Genomic DNA, 22518 nt, shown 5'->3' with positions numbered 1-22518 from the left:
TGGGGAATGTGTGAAAGTGGGCTTATAAATTTGGAAGAAGTTGGTATTAGGCCCACTTCACAAAAAGAGTGTTGCACACTTTGACTTGGATGATTTTTGAAAAGAATTTTAAAGTCAAAGTGTATTTTGGCACTATATTTTGAAAAGGATGAAATAAGGGAATGAGATAAAGAACAAAATTTTTGAGAAGGAAACAAAACAACAGATTTAATGAAAAAGTGAGAAGAGTTTAAAGATGGGAAAACTCCCTTTGGAACTTGGGTCTTCAGGAAAGGAATTGGTGAAGGATTACACACCAAATCCCTAACAATGAGTTCTCTTGAGGTTGAATTACTCTTTAACTCGACCACTTTTGATTTTCTTTCAAACTCACTTTTTTTTTTTTAATTTCTCTCTTGCTTCAAAGTCTTTTCTCTCATTCTCTTCTTTGGCTTTTCTAATATTATCCTCTTTTGCGTTTTCTTCTTCATCTCTTTTCTTCTTCTCAATTCTTTCAGGTTCTTTTCTCAACTTCTTTTCATACTCTCGAAGCTTTCCAAGTTTTGCTTGCTCTCTCTTATATTGTTCTTTCTTTCTTTGTTCACTCAAGAGCAAGTCCAAATTGTGCTTAAAATCTATTTCTAGTCTAGAAAACTTAGCAATGTTTTGGATGAATGCATCCCCAATGTCAATGAAGTCTTCTATCCTAGCTTGCTGGGCTTTAGTGATCCTGAAAGAAGGGGGAATGAAATGTTTCCACATGCATGTTTTTAATTCATAAAATGTATTGATGCATGATGTTCTCCCCTTTTTGACTCTATACTGCCTCTCTTGCCACCACTCGGATGCACGTCCTATAAACCTAGAAGTAACATGCCTAAGAATGTCAAATTGACTATATTTACTAAACAATGGTTGCACCAATTTTTCTGTATCCCACATCCAATCTCTAAATGATATTGGTCCTATATCCTCCCCAAAGAATGGAATGTGACTATGAAATGTATGATGCAACTCTTGACTACCATGCTTATGCAATCTAGGACTATATGTAGAATATGTACTCATGGTGATTGAATGAACTTATGCAACTTGAAAAAGTATGGTAGAATAATCAATCACAAGTGGACCTCCAGGTTAGGCGAGGTGAGTCTTTAAGACTTCTTAAATACCAAGGCCAATCCTTGCCAAGATACACTTGTAAGAGGTTTCAAAGATCACACAATTGTCTAAGTGCTAAGTAAATAGAATCACTTGAGTCACTAAGCACAAAACAAGCAAACAAGACTCAAATAAATTTAACACTAAAAATAGACCCCTAAATGGCAAAAGATTAGAGACTTTGGTCTCACACTTAAGCCTCTATGCAACGTGAAAACATGATTATAGCTATGCGGCCTAATGTAAGGTGAGAAAGCACTTAGAACTTTCAACACACTTACAACTAAAAGCGAATTACTAATGGATAGGAAATGTTCTACTTAGGAGATGGGATTGAACACCTTGTGGTTCCCCAAGACACCTAAGTAGGCCAAAATACAAGTTCAAAGAGAGTTAAAATTGGTACACAAAATTTAGGCAAAGAGGAGCAACCCAAGAGCACCAAACTTTTAGAGAACTTTGAGTAGAAAATAAGGCACAAAGGATGCTCCAAATTGACCAAAAGAAGTGACCAAATTGTAGAAAAACTAGTAAAATAAAAGATGCAACAATTACAAGCCACAATGGCCAACAAAAATGCTTGAAATTGGTGTTGGAAGCTACTCCCGAGGCCAACTTGAACACCACAATTTTGGACAGCAAAGTGATGCACTCCCAAGAGCACTTTGGTGCCAAATGAAGCCTTAGTTGATGGCTTTGAAGTATACACCAATTGGAGGAAACTTTGGACCCCTTGTGGATGCAAAATCCAACACCAAACAGCAACAAAAACTTGGACAAAATAATGAACAAAAACAGCAAACAAACTATGCCAAAGGCATTGGTTAGCTCTCACTCAAGCAAGAAATTGATGGCTCCAAACTTTCCAAAATATGGTGAAGGTGAGAGGAAGAATTCAAGCACACTCTCTAGAGTTTTACTTCTCAACCACCACCTAAAATGCTACCTTAGACTAGCAACCAATTTGGAAAACAAAATCACTTAATCCACAATCAAGAGCATTGAAGCCAACATTACTTGCCAATTGAAATGTATAACACAAGAAAAGCTAATTAAGAAAGCTAAACCACATTGAATATGATTTGACAAGACTGAATTGAATAGCCAAAAACAAGGACAAGCAAGAAATTAAGGCTTGAAAGAAAGGAAAGCACAACAAAAGAAATCCTAAAACGGAACTAGAATAGAGTAAAAACCAAAAACAGAAACTGCAGTGCTCATAAAATGCTTATGGTATTCATTGCATGTATGCCAATGTGAGGAAAGTAATCCACTCCAAATGAAATAAATTGATGGCAATATTGAATACACACATAAACAAGCAAATGTATAGACCAAGAGCACTGAAATTCTGAAGCAAAACACACCAAAAACGCACTAAATAGTGATTTTCCCAAAAACACAACACCAGAAAACGCTGACAGATGCCTTAACTTTGACGATTTTTCATATTTTTTGTACTGGACATATTTGAATGATTCTTTTTGCTACTTTTTCGTCCAGATGTTAAGAAAATTAGGCAAAAATCATAAGGTGATTCGGTGCAATGAATCGTTACAGTTAAATCACACAAGAATAGTGTGCGTCAGGACACAAGTGAAAACAGCAGCAAACTGGCACTGAAAAACGCAGAAAGTTGCCTCTACTTCAAAAATTTGTATAGAATTCAATTCTCAACATAATTGAATGATTCTTGTTGGAGAATTTTCGTCTATGACTTAGCTTTTCGAAGAAACAATCAGCTTAAAATTTGGTGCACTGGGTCACTCGTGACACTTCTCAAACAGAAGGTGTGTAGTGGAAAAAAGTTGAAAACAGAAGCAAAAGCAGAGTGAAAGAGGAAGATGTTCAATAGACAAATCAATTCGATTTGGAGCTTGATTATGATCTAGAATCAAGCATAGATGATGATGAACATCTTAGGACACTCTAAGGCACAAACCAATCGGTGAAATGGCATTAAAACAGTGAGGAAAGCTGACTCAAACAACCACACGCATAGCATGAAGCTTCATTGCGTTTTGGAGTGGAGTTTGGCACGGTTTCACTCAAGCAAGTGCAGAGAATGAATGTAAACGGTGGAAAATTGAAGAAACATGTAAAAGAAAGCATGAACAAGACATAGAACACAACTTGAACGGTGGAAATTGAAAAGAAAAAAGAATCACCGAATAAAAATGACAAGAAACACAATGGAAGTAAAAAAAATGGTGCTGAAATGTAAAGGAAAGCTAGTAAAAGAAAGAGAAAGAGGAAGAAGAAATCCTACTCAACAAAGGAGTGCTACTAAAGGCACCTCCAAACCCCACAATTCTCATTGAATCAGGAATTTTAAAGGGAGTGCTCAAATCTTTTAACTCTTCTCATTTCATCAATCATTCTCATTTCTTCAAACCAATATTTACTTTTGCTAAGTTTTTCAAGCCAATTTCCCTTCCCATTGTTTTAAACTCCTCAAAAGATTTTGCAAAATCAAACTTTGAGTTAATGTTGCCTACTAGGTTTAAGACAACTCAAAGTACACAAAATTATTTTTGTGAAGTAGATCTTGTTCATCTTCAAGTAACTTTCAACAATACAACAAGATCTTCTTTTGTCCTCTACTTTAGATATCCTCCTACTTATCAGTATGGTGTTCATTCCACTTTCAATATATCTCATTTAATTCCTTTTGTAGGATCCATGGATGATGAACACCAAGATTTGAGGGCAAATCCTCTTCAAGGGGGAGGGGATGATGTGATCCCAATAAGCCTAAGCTCAAATGCATCAACAAGCACAAGCCCACCTCGAGGCCCAATCACTAGAAGCATGATGAAGAAGATCCACATGGGCCTCTCACAAGATGATCAAGTCAATCATGGGCTTTTCACTTTATTCACATGGGCCAAAGAAATCTACAAAATATGAGTTAATGCATGGAAGACCATAGCTTAGATTTAAATTGGGCCATTGTTTAGGCCTTGTTTTTCTAGAATAATAAGTCAAATAATGTGTAGTTAAATTGATAAAATTGGGCTTGACTAAGCCCAATAGGAGATTTGGCCATGAGCTACCAAAGGTGAAAGGTGGACTAAGTGGAAGTCAACATTCCTTCCTACACCTCATGGATCATGCATCCCATGGAGCCAAGTCCACACTCCACCCATGTGCCTCCTTCATCCAAGGGCTAAGAGAGTGTCTTCTTTTCCAAGTCTTCATCCAAAGGCTAGGAAGATGCCTCCTTCTCCAAGCCACCATCCAAGGGTGATGATTAAAGCTTCTCCTCCAAGCTTGATCTAAGGGCTAAGAATTAGTCTAGCTTTTAGGCTCACATATAAAAGTCAAAAGTAGACCATTTGTACATTTTAACTCTTGAAATTTCTAATAGAATGTTTGTGTTGAGATCACTCCACTCTTCTATTATTTTGAGAGCACACATGGCTAACCTTCTCCTTCATCTCCTCTAGCCACCTTCCATACCATAGCTCCACTTCTACTCTTCATCTTCACCAAAAACCTCCATTGCCTAGAGCTCTTCTTGCTCTTATCTTCATTTCCGCTGCATTTCATCTTCTTTTTGGTGTCTTCCATGGATCTCCTTCCTCTCCTACACCAAGGACGTCCATCATAGAGTGTAGAACACTCTTGTAGTCTCATAGTTGCATGGAATCAATGGAGAAACACAATATAATAGATAATGAATGGTAAATGTGAAAGAAAAACAAAGAAGAAGAAGAAGAAGATGAGAACAAGACGGAAAATGAAGGAAACACAAGACTAGGAAAGAACCTTACCAAACCTTGAGAGACCATGGTTTGATGGCTCTTGATACCATTATGGTGGAGCTCCAAAGGAGCATGAAGAGCTCCATGGGCAGCGGAAATGGATGAAGGAATGGAGGCAAGTTGGAAGGCACTTGCAAGCAATGGAAGGTGAAAGAGGTGATAGGATTTCCTAATCTATGCTAGCCTAAGAAAGGTGGCTAGAGGTAGAGAGAGGAAATCTCTATTAAGTGGTGACTCTCAAAGGCAATAGAGGGAGGAGTGCTCTCAACTCAAGTTGCATCTATTGCATAAAATTTCAAGAGTGTCTACAAATGAGTGAAATTTTGGCTTTTATATGAAGCCATTAACACATGAGAAAGGAGAGCCATTGGATGGAGTGGGCCTTGATCTTGGCCCTTAGATTAATCTTGGAGAAGGAGGCTTGATCTTGGCCATTGGATGATGCCTTGGAAAAGGAGGAAGCATTCCTAACCCTTGGATGCTTTGGATCCATGAGGTGTAGGAAGAAGTGTTGACTTTCACTTAGTCCACCTTGGCTCTTTTGATAGTTCATGGCCAAATCTCCTATTGGGCTTAGTCAAGCCCAATTTTATCAATTGAACTACTCATACTTTGAGTTATTATTCTAGAAAGTAAGGCCTAAACAATGGGCCAATCTTATTGCTATTCTATTACTCTTTGATACACCTCTTCAAATCTTCATATCTTCTTTGGCCAATGTGAAGAGTGTGAGAAGCCCAAGTGGGTTTAGGCCATCTTGAATGAAGCCTAATTGGATCTTTTTGAGCATGCTCCTTGTTATTGGGCCTCTTGATGGGCTTGGGCTTGAAGGTGAATGTGGGCCATGTATTGGGCCTTGAGCATGATTTGGGCCTAGGCGTTGACCCAAGCTATAAGCCTTGTTGGGATCACATCACCTTCTAAGGCATAAACCACAAAGGTAAAAGGAGACAAGGTACATGTCTACTTTTGCTTTTGCTTTATGCTTTTTGCTTTCCTATCTCTTCCACTTCATCCAAGTGCTCCAATCACCAAGTGCCACCTAGTCATGCTCTACTTTTTATTAATTACCTACAAAACAAGAAAAACAGGGATTATCATGTTGGTTGAAGTTAATCTAATATTGGTCAAATGTCAACTTTTGATCAAATTCAATAAGTCAACCAAAATAAGTCAACTAGAAACCAACTTAGGGAATTCAAACTAAAGTAATGCAAAACAAAGATAAAGGTGATGGAATAGAAGACTCCCCTCTAGACATGCTTCTAGTGATCCTTCTTGAGGGAGCTTCTAAGGAGGTGATCACGCCTTCATCATCCTCCCCTTCTTGGAGAGAATTCGACCACGAATTCTTAAACCCTACATCAAAAGGAGAAAGGTCACAAACATTGAATGAGTTACTTATGTTATAGCTTGGGGGTAAGTTTAACTCATAAGCATTGTTGTTAATTCTCCTAATGACTTGAAAGGGGCCATCCCCTCTAGGGAGGAGCTTAGACTTCCTTTGAGTAGGGAATCTCTCCTTTCTCAAGTGAAGCCAAACCCAATCTCCCTCTTGGAACATGACTTCCTTTCTTCCCTTATTACCATCCTCTTGTTGTTTTCTTAACTCTCCTCTCAATGGTTTCCTTGACTTGTGAATGCATGTCTTGGATGTACTTGGCTTTGGCCTCACCATCTTGGCAAGTCCATGCCTCATGAGTGGGAAGGGGAAGGAGGTCTAAGGGAGTTAGGGGATTAAACCCATACACAACCTCAAAAGGGGAATGAGAAGTAGTGGAATGCATAACCCTATTGTAGGCAAACTCTATGTGGGGAAAAAGTTCCTCCCACTCTCTAATGTTTTGCACTATCATACATCTTAGCATTTGCCCTAGGGTTCTATTAACCACCTCGGTTTGGCCATCACTTTGGGGATGGCAAGTGGTGAAGAAAAGAAGCTTGGTGCCAAGTTTACCCCACAAGGTTCTCCAAAAATGGCTTAGGAACTTGGAGTCCCTATCACTTACAATGGACCTAGGTAGGCCATGTAGTCTTACCACTTCCTTGAAAAAAAAGATTAGCAATATAAGTTGCATCATCAATCTTATGGCAAGGAATGAAATGGGCCATCTTAGAGAACCTATCCACCACCACAAAAATGGATTCCCTACATTTTTTAGTCCTTGGGAGGCCTAAGACAAAATCCATAGATATGTCAACCCAAGGCTTGGAAGGGATAGGCAAGGGAGTGTAAAGACCATGGGGTTGGACTCTAGACTTGGCTTTCATGCATGCTATGCAACTTTTTCAATGCCTATCTACATGCTTCCTCATGTGAGGCCAATAGAAGTGTTCTTTCAAGACTTCCAAAGTCTTGTTTGGCCCAAAATGTCCCATTAATCCTCTCTCATGTGCCTCTCTAATGAGTGAGGCTCTTAAGGAACCTTGGGGAATGGAAAGTCTCTTACCTTTGAAAAGATATTGATTGAGAAGGTAAAAGTCTTTGTAAGCCCCTTGGAATGTCCCATTAATCCTCTCTCATGTGCCTCTCTAATGAGTGAGGCTCTTAAGGAACCTTGGGGAATGGAAAGTCTCTAGACTTGGCTTTCATGCATGCTATGCAACTTTTTCAATGCCTATCTACATGCTTCCTCATGTGAGGCCAATAGAAGTGTTCTTTCAAGACTTCCAAAGTCTTGTTTGGCCCAAAATGTCCCATTAATCCTCTCTCATGTGCCTCTCTAATGAGTGAGGCTCTTAAGGAACCTTGGGGAATGGAAAGTCTCTTACCTTTGAAAAGATATTGATTGAGAAGGTAAAAGTCTTTGTAAGCCCCTTGGTGGCACTCACTAAGAACGGAGGAGAAATCAACATCCCTTGGATACAATTCCTTAATATGATCAAAACTAAGAAATTTAGTTTCAAGAATTTAAAGGAGGGAATGCCTTTTTGAATGTGCATCCGCCACAATGTTAGCCTTTCCTTGTTTATGTTTGATCACATATAGGAATTGCTCTAAGAACTCTACCCACCTAGCATGTCTGTTGTTTAACTTGCCTTGGCTTTTAAAAAATTTGAGTGACTCATGGTCACTATGTATCACAAACTCCTTTGAAAGAAGACAATGTTGCCAAGTTTGCAAAGTTCTCACAAGAGCATAAAGCTCTTTGTCATAGGTGGAGTAGTTGATGTGACTCCCCTTGAGTTTCTCACTATAATAGGCTATGGGGTGCCCTTCTTGGAGAAGCACGACCCCAATGCCTACATTGGATGCATCACACTCAATTTCAAAAGTTTTGGAGAAGTTAGGGAGGGCTAAGAGTGGTGCATTGATCAATTTTTGTTTTAAAGTTTCAAAAGCCTTTTCTTGATCTTTGCCCCACTTATAGACCATACCTTTGTTGACCAATTCATTGAGAGGGGCGACTATGGTGCTAAAGTTTGGCACAAACCTCCTATAAAAACTAGCCAACCCATGGAAAGACCTAAGCTCATTTACATTCTTTGGGGGAGGCCAATCCTTGATGGCCATCACTTTTTCTTGGTCCACATGGACCCCATGTTGATTTATTTTGAAACCTAGGAAGATCACATGATCCAACCCAAACACACATTTCTCCATGTTACCATACAAGGATGCCTTCCTTAAGGTCTCTAACACACTCCTTAAATGATGCAAGTGGTCATCTTGAGACATACTATAAATGAGAATGTCATCAAAGTACACCATAACAAACTTCCCTAAGAACTCTCTAAGAACATGGTGCATGAGTCTCATGAATGTACTAGGTGCATTGGTCAAGCCAAAAGGCATGACTAACCACTCATATAATCCAAACTTAGTCTTGAAAGAGGTTTTCCATTCATCATCTTCTTTGATTCTAATTTGATTGCACCCACTCTTCAAGTCTATTTTGGAAAATATGGTTGCACCATGTAACTCATCAATCAAATCATCTAATCTAGGAATAGCATGCCTATACTTGATTGTTATGTTGTTGATAGCCCTACAATCTATGCATATTCTCCATGTTCCATCCTTTTTGGGGACACGAATCACGGGCATTGAACAAGGACTCATGCTATGTTGCACCCACGCCTTTTTCTAACAACTCATTCACTTGTTTTTGAATTTCCTTAGCCTCCTCGGGACTAGTCCTATAGGCTGGCCTATTAGGCAAAGATGAGCCTTGTATGAAATCAATTTGGTGTTCTATACCTCTTAGGGGTGGGAGACCCTTTGGAGGTTCTTGAAAAACATCTTTGAACTCATCTAAGACTAATGACAAGTCTAAGGGACATCTAGAGTGAAGGTTTTGGAAGGAGGGGGAAGATTCACTAGGATAAGCTAGGAAGATGGGTTTTTGGGCAAGCATTACCTTCTTCACCCCTTTGAGGGTGATCATGCTCTTCTTGGACTCATTGCCATGCCCTTGCGCCTTCTTTTGCGCCTTCTCTTCTTTTCTTTTCTTTATCATTTGCAATTTGTCCTCATTGACTTCTCTTGGTGAAAGAGGTAGTAATGTGATCTTTTTTCCTTGGAAGCTAAAGGTAAATTTGTTGGCATCACCATCATGAAAAGCTTTTCTATCAAATTGCCATGGCCTTCCTAATAAAATGTGGGTTGCTTCCATGGGCACTAAGTCACATAATACCTCATCTTTGTAGTTTCCAATGGAGAAGTTAATAAGGACTTGTTTGTCCACTTTAATCTCACATTCCTCACTAAGCCAAGAAAGCTTATAGGGTTTGGCATGAGGGATGGTTTTCAAGCCAAGCTTGTCCACAACCCTTGTGATAGCCACATTAACACAACTTCCACTATCAATTATGAGGGAGCAAGTTTTGTTGTTGATTTGGCACCTTGAGTGAAAAATATTTTCTCTTTGGTTTTCAAATTCTTTAGGCACTTGGCCTAGCATGCGCCTAACCACCAATAAACCTCCTTCATTAGGTTTGATTTCATCCTCACTTGAAGATTGGGAAGAAGTGTGGGAGGAAGAACTTTTAAAGGAGGGGGGAGAAGAATGTTCACTTTCAACCTCTCCTTTAGGGTTCAAGATCATGTTCCTCTTTGTTGGGCAATTTGAAGCAATGTGACCATAGCCCAAACACTTAAAACATTTGATGGAACTAGTTCTTGAACTTTGAGAAGAGTTTGCACTTTGATGGGAGGTTCTAGACGAATTAGTCCTAGGTGGGTGGTCTTTGGAAGGTGGTTTCTCATCCTTTCTTTCCTTTCCAAGTTCTAGAGTAGTATTCATTGTATGAAATATTCCTCTTGGCCTCTTGTTTCTTTTTCAATTGACTTTCAACTTTTAAGGCCAAGTGTAAAAGTTTGTCAAGAGTGGAATACTCATACAACTCAACTACATCTTGAACTTCTCTTCTAAGACCACTCACAAATCTAGCTACCTTTTCTTCTTCACTTTCAAATTGGAGTCCTACTTTGAGAAGCATGGACTCCATCATTTTAAAATATTCATTCACACACATAGACCCTTGTTGAAGCCTTTGGAGCTTCAAAAGAGTCTCCCTCCTATAGTAGGAAGGAACAAATCTAGCGCGCATCAAAGTTTTAATGTTCATCCAAGAGGCCGCGGGTGCCTCTTGGTTAATATTGTCCATACATAATTGATGCCACCATGTCATGGCATAATCTTCAAATTCTAAAACTACTAAATCTACTTGTTCTTGATCACTAACTAAATGAATATTGAAGATTTGGTCCACTTTTTGCTCCCACTCTATGTAGAGGTTTGGATCATTCTCCCCTTTGAACTTTGGAATCTTGATTGGTGGAGGTTGTCTTTGTGGGAGTTGATTGCGCCTTCCACCACCATCATAGTCGTGTCTTCTTCTTCTTCCACCATGGCTAGAGTCCTCGGAAGAGGACCTCCTCCTTCTCCTCTCATCTTCCCTAAGCTCAAGTCTTTGGATGTGCTCTTGTAGGAAGATCTCACTTTGCCTCCTATCCGCCCTCAATTGGTCAAAAGTTTCTCTCCTACTCGCTTCCATCTCACATAAGATGTTGGCAAAGGTCATTTGTTCACTTTCTTGGGCCACAGGAGTCACCATGGGAGGGGAATAAGGAGAGGTCGACTCCTCCTCTTCTTTTACCTCCAAGATTGGATCCATATTCATGTTCCTACACCAAAAACTCACCAAAAACCAAGACAAGGAAGAGGTTAGCTAACAAACAATTCCAAACCCGAGACCAAGTGTGGTCTTCTCAAGCACCCAAGTGTTTTTGATCACACTCCCAAAGCACAAAAGCAAGGCTAGCACTCAAAAACCTTCCAAATAAGTGAAAACACCTTTAAAGAGATGAAAACCTTTTCAAAGCTCAAACAAGTGGCTCGGCCACAACACTCTAGGAAGACAAGGAAAAGAAAACTACTAAGACAAAACAAAGATTACCTAAAGACAAGCAAGCAAAGCTAAAAAAAAACAAGAAAGTTTAACTTCTAAGGAAACTTGTTTTTAAAGACAAAAGTTGAACAAGACTAAAACAATGAAAAGCACTTTTAAGGACTCTATGGAAAGCATTTGAACAAGCCAAGATTATACCTCAAATTATGCATACACCATGAAAGATCATAACCAAGTCAAAGCATGGAACTAATTTGCCAATATCACCCAAAATCCAAGTATAAATTTTGGTAGCATAACACCTAGTAAAAATGGCCAAATGGATTCACCAAGCATTGTAAAAGCTCTCGGCCAAACTATTTTTGGTCTTGAAAACACTTTTTCTTTTCAAAACTAGGTACTTAAAATGATGAGAAGGATGTTTTAGGGTGTCTTGAACACTTAGTTCCTTAAAATTAGGTCAAAATCAATTTCAAGGAGCATACAACAACACAATAGATCTCATGCAATAGTTCAAAAACTTAGAAACAAGAACAAGAAAACTCAAAGAAGCATATGACAAGAGACTCAAGCAAAAGTTAGACACATTTAAAGACTCAACATGACATACAAAAAGACACAAACATGTAGCTATCATGCATTTAAACTCATGGATTTGAGGATCAAAGAGTAAGCATCAAAAGACATGTTATCCAACTACATTTAGGATCAAAAGAGTTACAAAACTGAAGCCAAAATTGCCACAACATAACCTGAAAAAGTTGTTTTTCGTATTCTCGGCAGCTCTGACCTTTGCTCACTCATTTGATCATAACTCTCTCCACAGAACTCCAAATGCGTTAATTCTTTTTTTGGTGGAAACTAGACTCACAGAGCTTTCTTTTGATATAAAGAACGTTACTTTTGGACCACTGAGCAGGTGCAGTTTAATCTTTTAAAACTGTGAACAGTTTCTGCCACCATTGTTTTTATGTGGACCATTCAAAGATAGCTACACAAGACAAGGTTAGAACATGAAAACACCATATTCAAGGACAACCAAAGCTCTAGATACCAAATGATGAAGGATTATCTTGTTTTCTTTTAGAGTTATGAATATGGTGAAGTTGTTTAAGAAAGCTTTTTGAAAATTCCCACTGGACATTAAGATAGCAAGCTATCTAGATGTGAAGGTTCATTTCTCAAGCTCATGAAAGGATGAAGAGAGTTGGATTCAAGCTTAAACTCACACGGCATTAACAACACTTAAAGAACCAAAATGAAAGAAGATACATTAAAAATTGAAAGCATAGAAGATGAAGCATGGAAGAAGCCCTTTCTTTATGGTGCTAGTAAGTTTGGAGAGGATATTAGCTCTGGTGTTGCTGCTTCTGGGGACGTGTTTGATCTTGAAGGTTTCGAAGTGCTCGGTAAGAGAGGTTACCACATGAATGTATTGTGAGAGCATTGCGTCCGTTACTTGGTATTCACCGTTGAGGTGTCCTACCGTGAGCTTCGAGTTCGTTTTGCACAGAAGTTTCGTGGCACCAACGTCTCTGGCTAGGTTGAGGATGGCTATTATAGCTTCGTATTCAGCTTGGTTGTTAGATGTTTGAAATTAAAGCGTAGGGATTGTTCTATGACGATGTCACCGGGTCCCTCTAATACTACTCCTACGCCAGCACCTTGTGGGTTTGAAGAGCCGTCTACGTCCATTGTCCACCAGGTGTCCTGGGTGGGAGGTTGCTCTTGAAGGTCGTTGGTGAAATCCACTAAGCATTGTGCTTTGATAGGCCCGTGCGGTTCATATCAGATATTGAATTCTCACAGCTCAATGGCCCAAGAAGATAACTGACCTGCGAGGTCTAGTTTTTGTAAGATTTTCTGTATGGGGTAGTCTATTCTAACAACCATCGTGTGGGACTAAAAGTATGGTCGTAGCAGTCGAGTTGTTGTTATTAGTGCAAGGGCTACCTTCTCTACCATCTGGTACCATGTTTCAGGGTCTTGGAGGATGTGGCTGGTGAATTATATGGGTTGTTGGGTGTTGTCTTTCTCTTGGACGAACGTTGAGCTGACAACGTTCGTTGATGCGGATATGTACATTATGAGAGGGAGGTTAAGGTCTGGCTTTGTGAGGACTGGAGGGTTGGTAAACAGCTGTTTCAAGTAGTCAAAATTTTGTTCGCAAGTTTCGTCCCAAACGAACTTGGTTGATTTCTTTAGAAGCTTGATCATCGGTTTGGTCTTGTCTGCAAGTTTCGGTAGGAAGCGTGCGATGGCGGTTACTTTCCCTACCAACTGTTGTACTTCTTTCACATTTGTGGGACTTCTCATATCAATTGTGGCTTGACATTTTTCGGGGTTGGCTTTGATCCCTCGTTGTGTAAGCATGAAACCTAGAAATTTGCCGCCATCCACTCCGAAGGTACATTTTTCGGGGTTGAGCCTGATGTTGAATATGCGCAGGGCCTCAAAGGCTTATGCTAGATCTACCGAGTGTTGCTTCGGGTTGGGAGATTTGACGATAATGTCGTCAACATACACCTCGACGGATTTACCCAAGAGCGATTGAAAAATTATGTCCATCAGTCGATTATATGTTGCACCAGCGTTCTTGAGGCCAAAGGGCATGACCTTGTAGTAAAGGTTGGCCTCCTCTATTATAAATGCAGTTTTGATCTTGTCCTCATCGGCCATGGGTATTTGATTGTAGCTCGAGTACGTGTCTAGGAAACTTAGCATGGCGTGTCCTGCAGCTCCATTGACTAGCCTGTCTATGCTGGGTAGTGGGTAGGCGTCCCGTGGGCAGGCCTTGTTTAGGTTCGTATAATCTACGCACCTGCGCCACTTTTTGTTGGACTTTTATACCAGCACAACGTTGGCCAGCCAGGTTGTGTAGTGGTCCTCGCTAACGAATCTGACTTTTTTTAATATGTCTGCTTCCGCTATGGTGGCTTGCCTTCTGTTTTCTCCAAGTTTTCGCTTCTTTTGAGAGATTGGTTTCGCGTTAGGAAAAATCGATAACTTGTGGGAAGCCCACCTTTGGATGTACACTAGGGAGATCTGCTGTGGACCAGGCGAAAAGATCGGCATTTTTTTTAAGTACTTGTTCAATGTGGCTTTCTTCTCCATTGGGAAGGGAAGTTCCAATTTGAAGGAAGTTGTGTTCCTAAGGGTATTGATGGATGGGCGTGTGATGAATGTGTATTTTTGCCCTCATTTAATGTTTAATTTTGGGTATTTAATTGAATTTGTGTGTTTAAAGATTGATTTAATTGGAATTTCCTATAATTGGGTTAAATGTAAATTACATCCCACTTAAAACTATTAATGATCCTCTAATTAATGGCTGATTGTAACTGAAATTATGGCAACATAAAACTCACCAAAAACAATTCAACCAAGCATCATCTTGGTCGCCCAAAAGCGGATGGCTAAGTTGCAATTGGGTCGTCATAACAACTTGAAATAAAACTAAACCAGAGCCCCTTAATTGATTAAAGCAAAACATGATTTGGTAAGCCAATTTTACAATGAATTCCACCATATTTAAATAAACTAAAAACTTTAAAAAATAAAAATAAAAATAACTACAACAAAGTGGTGTATTAGCCCTTCTCCATTTGAGCTACGATGCGATTCATATCATACCCTCCTTCTTCGAGAAGATTCGTCCGGAATCTTAAGGCTTTACTTTTCTACTAGTTTTAATATAACTTTATTATGACCTTGTGAATGACTTTATTTTTTGAACACTTGAAACTAATTCTCTTCCTCTAGGATCAAATTCAAGTTGAATATATTCATAAGTGTTCCTTTCCAGTGGTTGCAATCCATGGAGCACCCCTCTTGCCAAAACTATCCCACCTTGATATGTAACAATAAATAATTCCATGTGTTGTGTTTGACGAATTTGATTGTCATCAACGGACCAAATGCACAATAAAGCATTGTGAACAAGCTTCCTTTCCAAACATTGATGACAGCCGATTCGGTAGAACGTTGTCAAACCCTCGTTCTTGCAGCGAAAATGGTGAATGATGCAGCGCAAGTGAAAGAAAACGACGCTCACATGAGTTCCAGTGGGGAACTCTCACTCAATCGAATCCTAAGAGGAGAATACCTCTACTAGAAGGTGAACTAAGATGAAAGGGGAAATAAAACTCTCATTCATCAAAGCTAAACTTTTACAAAGAAATGGCTTGCCTTTTATAGATGAAGGCAGCCGGCAAAATAGACGGAAGAAAAATCTATGGTTGCATCTAACAAACCTAATGGTGAGGAAGGGAAACCCTAACGAACACTATCGTTGGAACCCGTGAATGGAGCATAAGCAAAAGGAGGGTAGCCCCTTCATCTGACCCTAGCAGTTGAGAACACGTGAAGGTGGAAGGTGTGAAGCTCGTGTGTTGGTGAAAATGTGAAATAGGGAACCCTAGCACAGCGCTCAGCACATAAGAACCATGATGGGCGAAAACATCTTGTGAATAATTTGGTGAAAAAAATGGGCTGCAATGTTTAAAAACAAACCAAATTAGAACACATTTATTTATAAAAATAAAAGAAATTAAAAGGAATGGCCTATCCAATGGCCCAAGCTATGAAAAGCCTCTTAGGGTGATATTCATCATCCCCTCACTCTTGAAAATGATTTATCCTCAAATCAAGAGGTTTCTTTAAGCTGAATTCCTCCAGGATAAAAAATATGTATGCAGTAATCATCAAACCATTTTTCTGTTACTTTCCAAAATGGAAGCAGAAGATATTTGTAAGGGATATATGAAGATGGGCTTTTAAGTTCGAAAGGATTTGGTACATAGCCCACTTTACAAAAATACTGATTGTCACTTTGACTTAATTGATACCTAAAAGGTAACTCAAAGTCAAAGATGATTTTTGGAAATTCTGTTGAAGTGTTTAAAATGAATGATGAAAGTGGAAAAATAATTTTAGAAAGAACTAAGACAAAAGTATTAATGACAAATAAAGAAGAGTTGATAGATGGAATTATGCCCTTGAAGTTTATGCAAGGAGTTGTAGGATGTTGTATCTCTACTTCTCTAAGCATGATTTCTTTTCTTTCTTTTCTCTCAATCTGTTCCTCTTTTGTTTTAAACTCTTTCTCTTGTCTTACTCTCTCTTTTTCTTCAAATTCTAGAGAAAATAATGGAAAGGATTTCAAGAGATACTCCCAAGAAAGGGAGGTGAGTCACATGGACAAGCTTAGGAACCAAGCCTTTCCTAGCCAGAGATCTCTAGAATGCTTTCACAAAAATTCTCAATAAAAATACAAATGAAAACAGATTGTGTGAAAACAATTGGACAAAGTGTGTGAAGAGAGTGAAAACTTAAAGACCAAAAGAAGGTCAACTAGGTGTTAAACATATTGAACCTAGATATCACAGTGACCTAAAACATAAATGACAAACACACAAATCACACAAAACATGGACATTTAAAGCATAAAAACATAAAACATAAAGGCTGAAAACATAAACTAGACGAAAAACCTAAGTGAAAATACAAGTGGCCATTGGAACCCCTTGAATTTCACACTACACGTTTAAAAACTATTACAATTAAATGCTAAGGATGGGATTGCTCTAAAGCATTTTCCCACCTAAGCCAAATAAAAGGAGAAAACTGAAATCTCAAAAAAAAAATTACACCACACAATACAGTGATATGAAAAACAACAAAAACCAAAATAGAACTATGCTATGCTCGGCTGCAGTTTTCTTTGCTATCCACCCTCTCGGTCCATCCCCAAAAGGAATCCCTCAAATGTTTCTTCCACTTTTATGCTCTTAAGTCCCAACTCACTCCTTTTTCCTCTCGACAGTTGAGTCCCCAACAGATTCCTCACCACTCCACTACTCTTGTAAGAGACTTCACCTACAAGGGTGCCAAAAATAGTGAGATTGGAGAATTCAAGACAGAACAAGCAAAGTCAAGCTTCTGTTTGAGAGTAAAAGAATCAGGAAAATAAGAAAAGCTCAAATATGAAAGAATTGGACAACATCAAGTGAATAATGTAATAGACAAACTTAAAGGATGGCCAACAAAGACAATCAAGAAAAAGGCCAAGTAATAAAGGATGGCAGACCAAAAGAGAACCTAAAGAATGTGTCTAGAACAAGATGAACAAAACTAAAATCAAATAAGACTTAAAGTAAATTGAATCGAGAGCATATGCACATTGTATTTGAAAAGAATGGTCAACACAAAATTAACTATTTTTTGATGCACTCTTTCTTTTCTCTCAGATGAGTTAAACATTATCTATCAATGCAGATTTTGACATCATATTCTTTTCCATAGATTTGCTTTTCAACTCACATAGAGCACATATGCAACTTCTCTTTTAAAGCATAGTTGACCTCAATTGTAGTTTTCCAATTCCATTCAAATGGTCAATTGCATATGACGGAGTGCAAAAATGATTCAACTAAAAAAAATGAGGACAGGCACACTAGACAACAAGGTCAGACAGTGGAGAACAAGTAAGAAACAGCACTGGCACAAAGGATTCAAAGTAATATGACATGATAATGCAGAGGCTAATATCAACCAATACAATTGAAAGCATGCAATGCACATGAACGACTCTGTAAACAGAAATCAATTGTATGCAGCAGAATTCACATAGATGATTCAAACATCAAAAATAGAATGCTCAATACTTATTGTTGCACAACATGATATAACCAAGGAGTACAAAACAACAAGATGCTCTAACCAATAGCAATATTCAGTTCTAACAAGCACAAAAAAAATATGCGACTTAGGAAACTATTGTAAATCAGTGTAATCAATGAAATCAACCTTAGAGAAATGGAGAAATATTAGAAGCACTGATTCAGGAAAATAGAACACCACAATATAATGTGTCAAGTTAACTGATATTGCCAAAACTGTAGGGAAAATAGTAACAGGATCATGGCGAAAGCATTTAAATGAAGAAACTAAAGTGCTTCCAACACAAAAAACAACATAATAGACTGAAATAGATGCAGTCTTTAAACTATGGAGCATGGAACTGCTATGCAAAATTTGTTTCAATCACAAGACCTCACACCAATACTGGAATGAAAACATGGTACTAGCTTTAAAATTAACATGGATTTCAACCATCAACAAAGCAAATATCAGTAAAATGAGCAGAACTGGAAGCAAAACACAATGCGTATGGTTCAAGTCTGCATAACAAAATTATGCGAATGAATACTGATGCTGAAAGTGATGTGCACAGTAATGGAATCGTGCCAGTAAAACGGCCTATGCATACATATGACCAAGCTGGAGGTTCCACATATAGAGTCTGATACAAATCAAAGCTCACATTGATAGATTACTCACTAAATGCTTCGATCACAGCCATCCTTGGCCATCAGACTCAAAGTGCAGAACAACAACACAACTTAAAAGCACAGATTGAAAACAGAACAAGGCAACCAACAACAAACTTAGCATAACTAAACAGGAACAACATGAATCATACACAAATTAGTGGAAAATGCACTGCAAAAAAATTGCTATTGATATACTAGCAATTAAAGAACTCCACAAAACACAGATTCAAACACTATACTCAACATTTTAGGAGATAAAATTGAAATAGCACACATAAAATTGTGCACACATCTATGGAATTAGTGACATATAAAGGAACGAAACAAATCCTAAGACGAAACACAGATTATAAAATTGTAAAGCTAGGTAATCAAATTGGAAGTAAAACCTAACTGTGACATACATTGAATGGCAGAATCAGAGAGCTAGACTTGATATCATCACGGTATTGATTCAGAAAAAATCAGGACAATTAAACTTGAATCAATTTCAGCAAAAAATCACTACGGCACACAGATTCGATAACAATCATGCAAAACTCAATCGATCAAGAACAAGATGGAATCAAACATAATAAGAAGAAAAATAGAGATAAGAAACGAAGAATATTCATCTTTGAAGACCTCCGAGAACCGATTGGCTCTGAATACCACTTGATGAGGCCATCGGCGCCGTTGTTCGGCGAAAATTGTACTTCGTTCGATAGAGACGGTCTTCGGTAGTTGTTTGTTCGGTGGAAACGACTGGAAAACGTAGTGGAAGGCTTATAATTGGAGAATAACGCTCGAATCTCACTAGTTTGGAAACCCTAGGAGGATAAATCCTCATCTAAGGTGAAGGATTTGAGCAAAGACGAAAGTGGGAGTGTTCTCAACCAGATTTATCATTCATCTAAGCTATCTTTACAAAGGAATGGCTTGCCTTTTATAGATGAAGTTAACCAGAAATCAAAATGGGAACGCTGTCTAACATACCTAATGGCGAGAAGAGGAGAAAGGTTTTAGCTAACAATCCCTAACAACTAAGGGAACGGCGCAGTGAAGAGAAGAAGAAACGCTAGCCGAGGGTTGATACGTTTGATTGTGTTAGGAACGTGAAGGATGAACAACGCGTGAATGGAAAAACGAAAATCCTATCACGAGTTGAACCTTAGCAGAATTGATGAAGGATTGACACCAACCAAGGATGGAGGCACATGCTTAAGAAGACTAAGCATGTTGATGAAGGATTGACCCTAACCAAGGATGGAGGCACATGCTTAAGAAGACTAAGCATGTATAGAAAGGAAGTTCACTAATCCTTCATCCCTTTCATTTGTGTTTGTTATTTTTGTTTCCCTAAGTTGACTTAGTTGAATCAACTTTAGTTGACTTGTTGACCTTTGACTAGGTTTCACTTGTTGACTATAGTTGACTTGACTTAAGCCAACATGCTAATCTATGGTTATTTGCTTTGTAGTTTAATTAGGAGTAAGAAAGCAATGCTAGGTGGCGCATGGTGATTGGGGAGCAACACACCATAGTTTGCTCTTTTGTCTCTCATTTTTGTAATCTTATTTGACCTAGTTTCTAGAACCTAGGGTTAGGTTTTTGTAGAGATATCCTTAGGTATCTTTTATTTGCTTAAAGGCCCCTAAATGCGCATGCAAGGCCCTAAAAGCTTCTCAAACTTGCTCTCCAAGGATGAGAGTTAGTTTCCCATGGCAAGACAAGTGTGACTTGCTTAGGTGGCAAGTCACACCTCCCACAGGCTCCTTTTTGGCTCCAAAATTCAACTTTCTAGACTCCTTTTTCCCTCCACTTTTTGGAGACTCCTTGGTCTCATTTTAGCCTATAAATAGAAGGCTTAGGAGATGTATTTTTAAGCTTGAATTTGAGTAATGAATTGCTGCCCAAATTTGTGCACAAATCTTTTTTGAGCTCACCTTAGAGTAAACTCTTCTCTAGTTTACTCTAGTCTTCTTCCTTAGCAGTTGGCCTCACCTCTCCTAAGAATATTTTCACCTACACCAAACCAAACACCTTAAGCTTCTTTCCTTCATGCTTCCACATCCAACACCATCCATGGAGCCTCCATTCTTCATGCAAGCTTCAATGGAGACAAGAAGAAGCCATCATGTGGTATCATGAGCCTTGGTTTTAGTGAGTTAAGTGCTTCTTCTCCATTTTTCTTTCAAATCCGTGTTGTTCATCACTTCTTCTATTTGTCTTGCTGTTTTTGTTCATTTTATTTTGAGTATTAATGTCTTTTTACTTTGGTTCATCTTCATTTGCTTCATCTTGAACCATCCTTGTGTGCTTTAGGTGTTCTATTTGGTTTCTACCGTTTACTTTTCATTTTAATTGAGTATTTGTTGTTTTTGTTCAGTTCATTCTTTTGTTCTTGAGTTTATTTTGATTTTAAGATCCATATGTTTTGTCTAGAGTCATGTTTAGTCCATATATGTCATTAATTCCTTGTTTAGCTTTTAATTTTCTTTGAATTTGTTGGTGATGTGCTACTGAATTTTGTTTCAGATTTGACTGCAGTTTTTAATCCTTAAAAATTAACACTCTCTTCTCTCTTTGAGCCTTGGAAATGAACCTTCACATCTAGATAACCTTAGTTATCTTAATGTCTAGTGGGAATTTTCCTTGTGCTTGCTTAACATCACCGTAAATCACACTAAATTTCCTTTCAATTAATTGTGCTTTGGTGCTTTTTCATTTTTGTTTTTGAGTTCAGAATGCTATTTAGATCTTAGCAATGTCATAAAGTCAATTTCCATTGTGTTTCATGATCTTCTTTTGATTCCTTTAAGTGTCCTTCTCCTTTGTGCTTTTTGTTTCCATTAAAATGCAAATGATCAAGCATAGTGTGGTGGTGATTCTGTTTTGTGGTGGAAACTAGCTGTTGTAAGAGTTATTAAAAGAAAGAAAAAGAGCACAAAAAGAATACAAGCAAGTGACAAAAAGAATCAAAAGAAAAGATGAAAAGAAAGTGGCAAAAGAAGTACACTAGAATCACTACCATCACTTGAGTTTGAGAGCATTATTTTGATGCATTTTACTGTTGTTCCAGTTTCTATCTGACTACACACTATTTGTATTTGATTTATCATAAAACATTGGCCGGTGCAAATCCAAATGTAATTTTTTGCCTCTTTTAGCTAAGACGTAGACGAAAAAGTGAAAAAAACAATCATTAAAAAGTGTTGAGAAATGAAAAAATGAAAAATAGCTGAAGCAGAGGCCTGAATTCACGTTTTTGGATTGGCAGTGAGTGAAAAATCAAATTTCAGTGCAAATTTTCTAGCTTATTTTGGTTGTTTTTCATCCATTCTAGTGTCATTCATTAGGTAATTCATTTGAGTGCTTATCTTATTTCTTTACCTTATTTCTAGTTTGTCATTTCTTTGGTAATCCTTTGAGTTTGTCATGGCATTATTCACTTTTGGTTTACCAATTATAATTTTGTGCTTTTCTTGCTTTATTCCTTAACCTCTTTTGGTTTGGTTTCTATATTTGGTGCATACTTCTTTTTGGAGGTGATCTAATTTTCCTAAGGTAGCATCCTAGGAGGTGGAGTACCTAGTCCCGAAAGAGAATCCTCTTTGGTGAGATCAAGAGGAAGTGTAAGACTGAAACACTTGTGTGGACCAAGCCAAGAAGACAAAGCCAAGAAGACCTTTTACATTTTGTGCACTTTGATTGTATTCAAATTGAGTTGTAAAATTGTAATGCTTTCCTTCTTGTGTTCATGACCTAGTTAGGTGTCTTGGGGGAGTCTTAGGTACTCAATCCCATCTCCTAACTAGAACATCTTCTATACATTAGTGAAACGCTTTTAGTGGTGAAGTTTGATGGTTCCAAGTGCCTTCTACTTCTACCAAAACTTAGGTCGCATATAGCTTATAATCTTTCTTGTTTTTAATTTTCTTGTT

Source organism: Vigna unguiculata, chromosome 11, assembly GCF_037176805.1.
Source record: "Vigna unguiculata cultivar grain cowpea cultivar isolate G323 ecotype 2 chromosome 11, ASM3717680v1, whole genome shotgun sequence".
NCBI lineage: Eukaryota > Viridiplantae > Streptophyta > Magnoliopsida > Fabales > Fabaceae > Vigna > Vigna unguiculata.
This window is presented reverse-complemented; position numbering follows the sequence as displayed.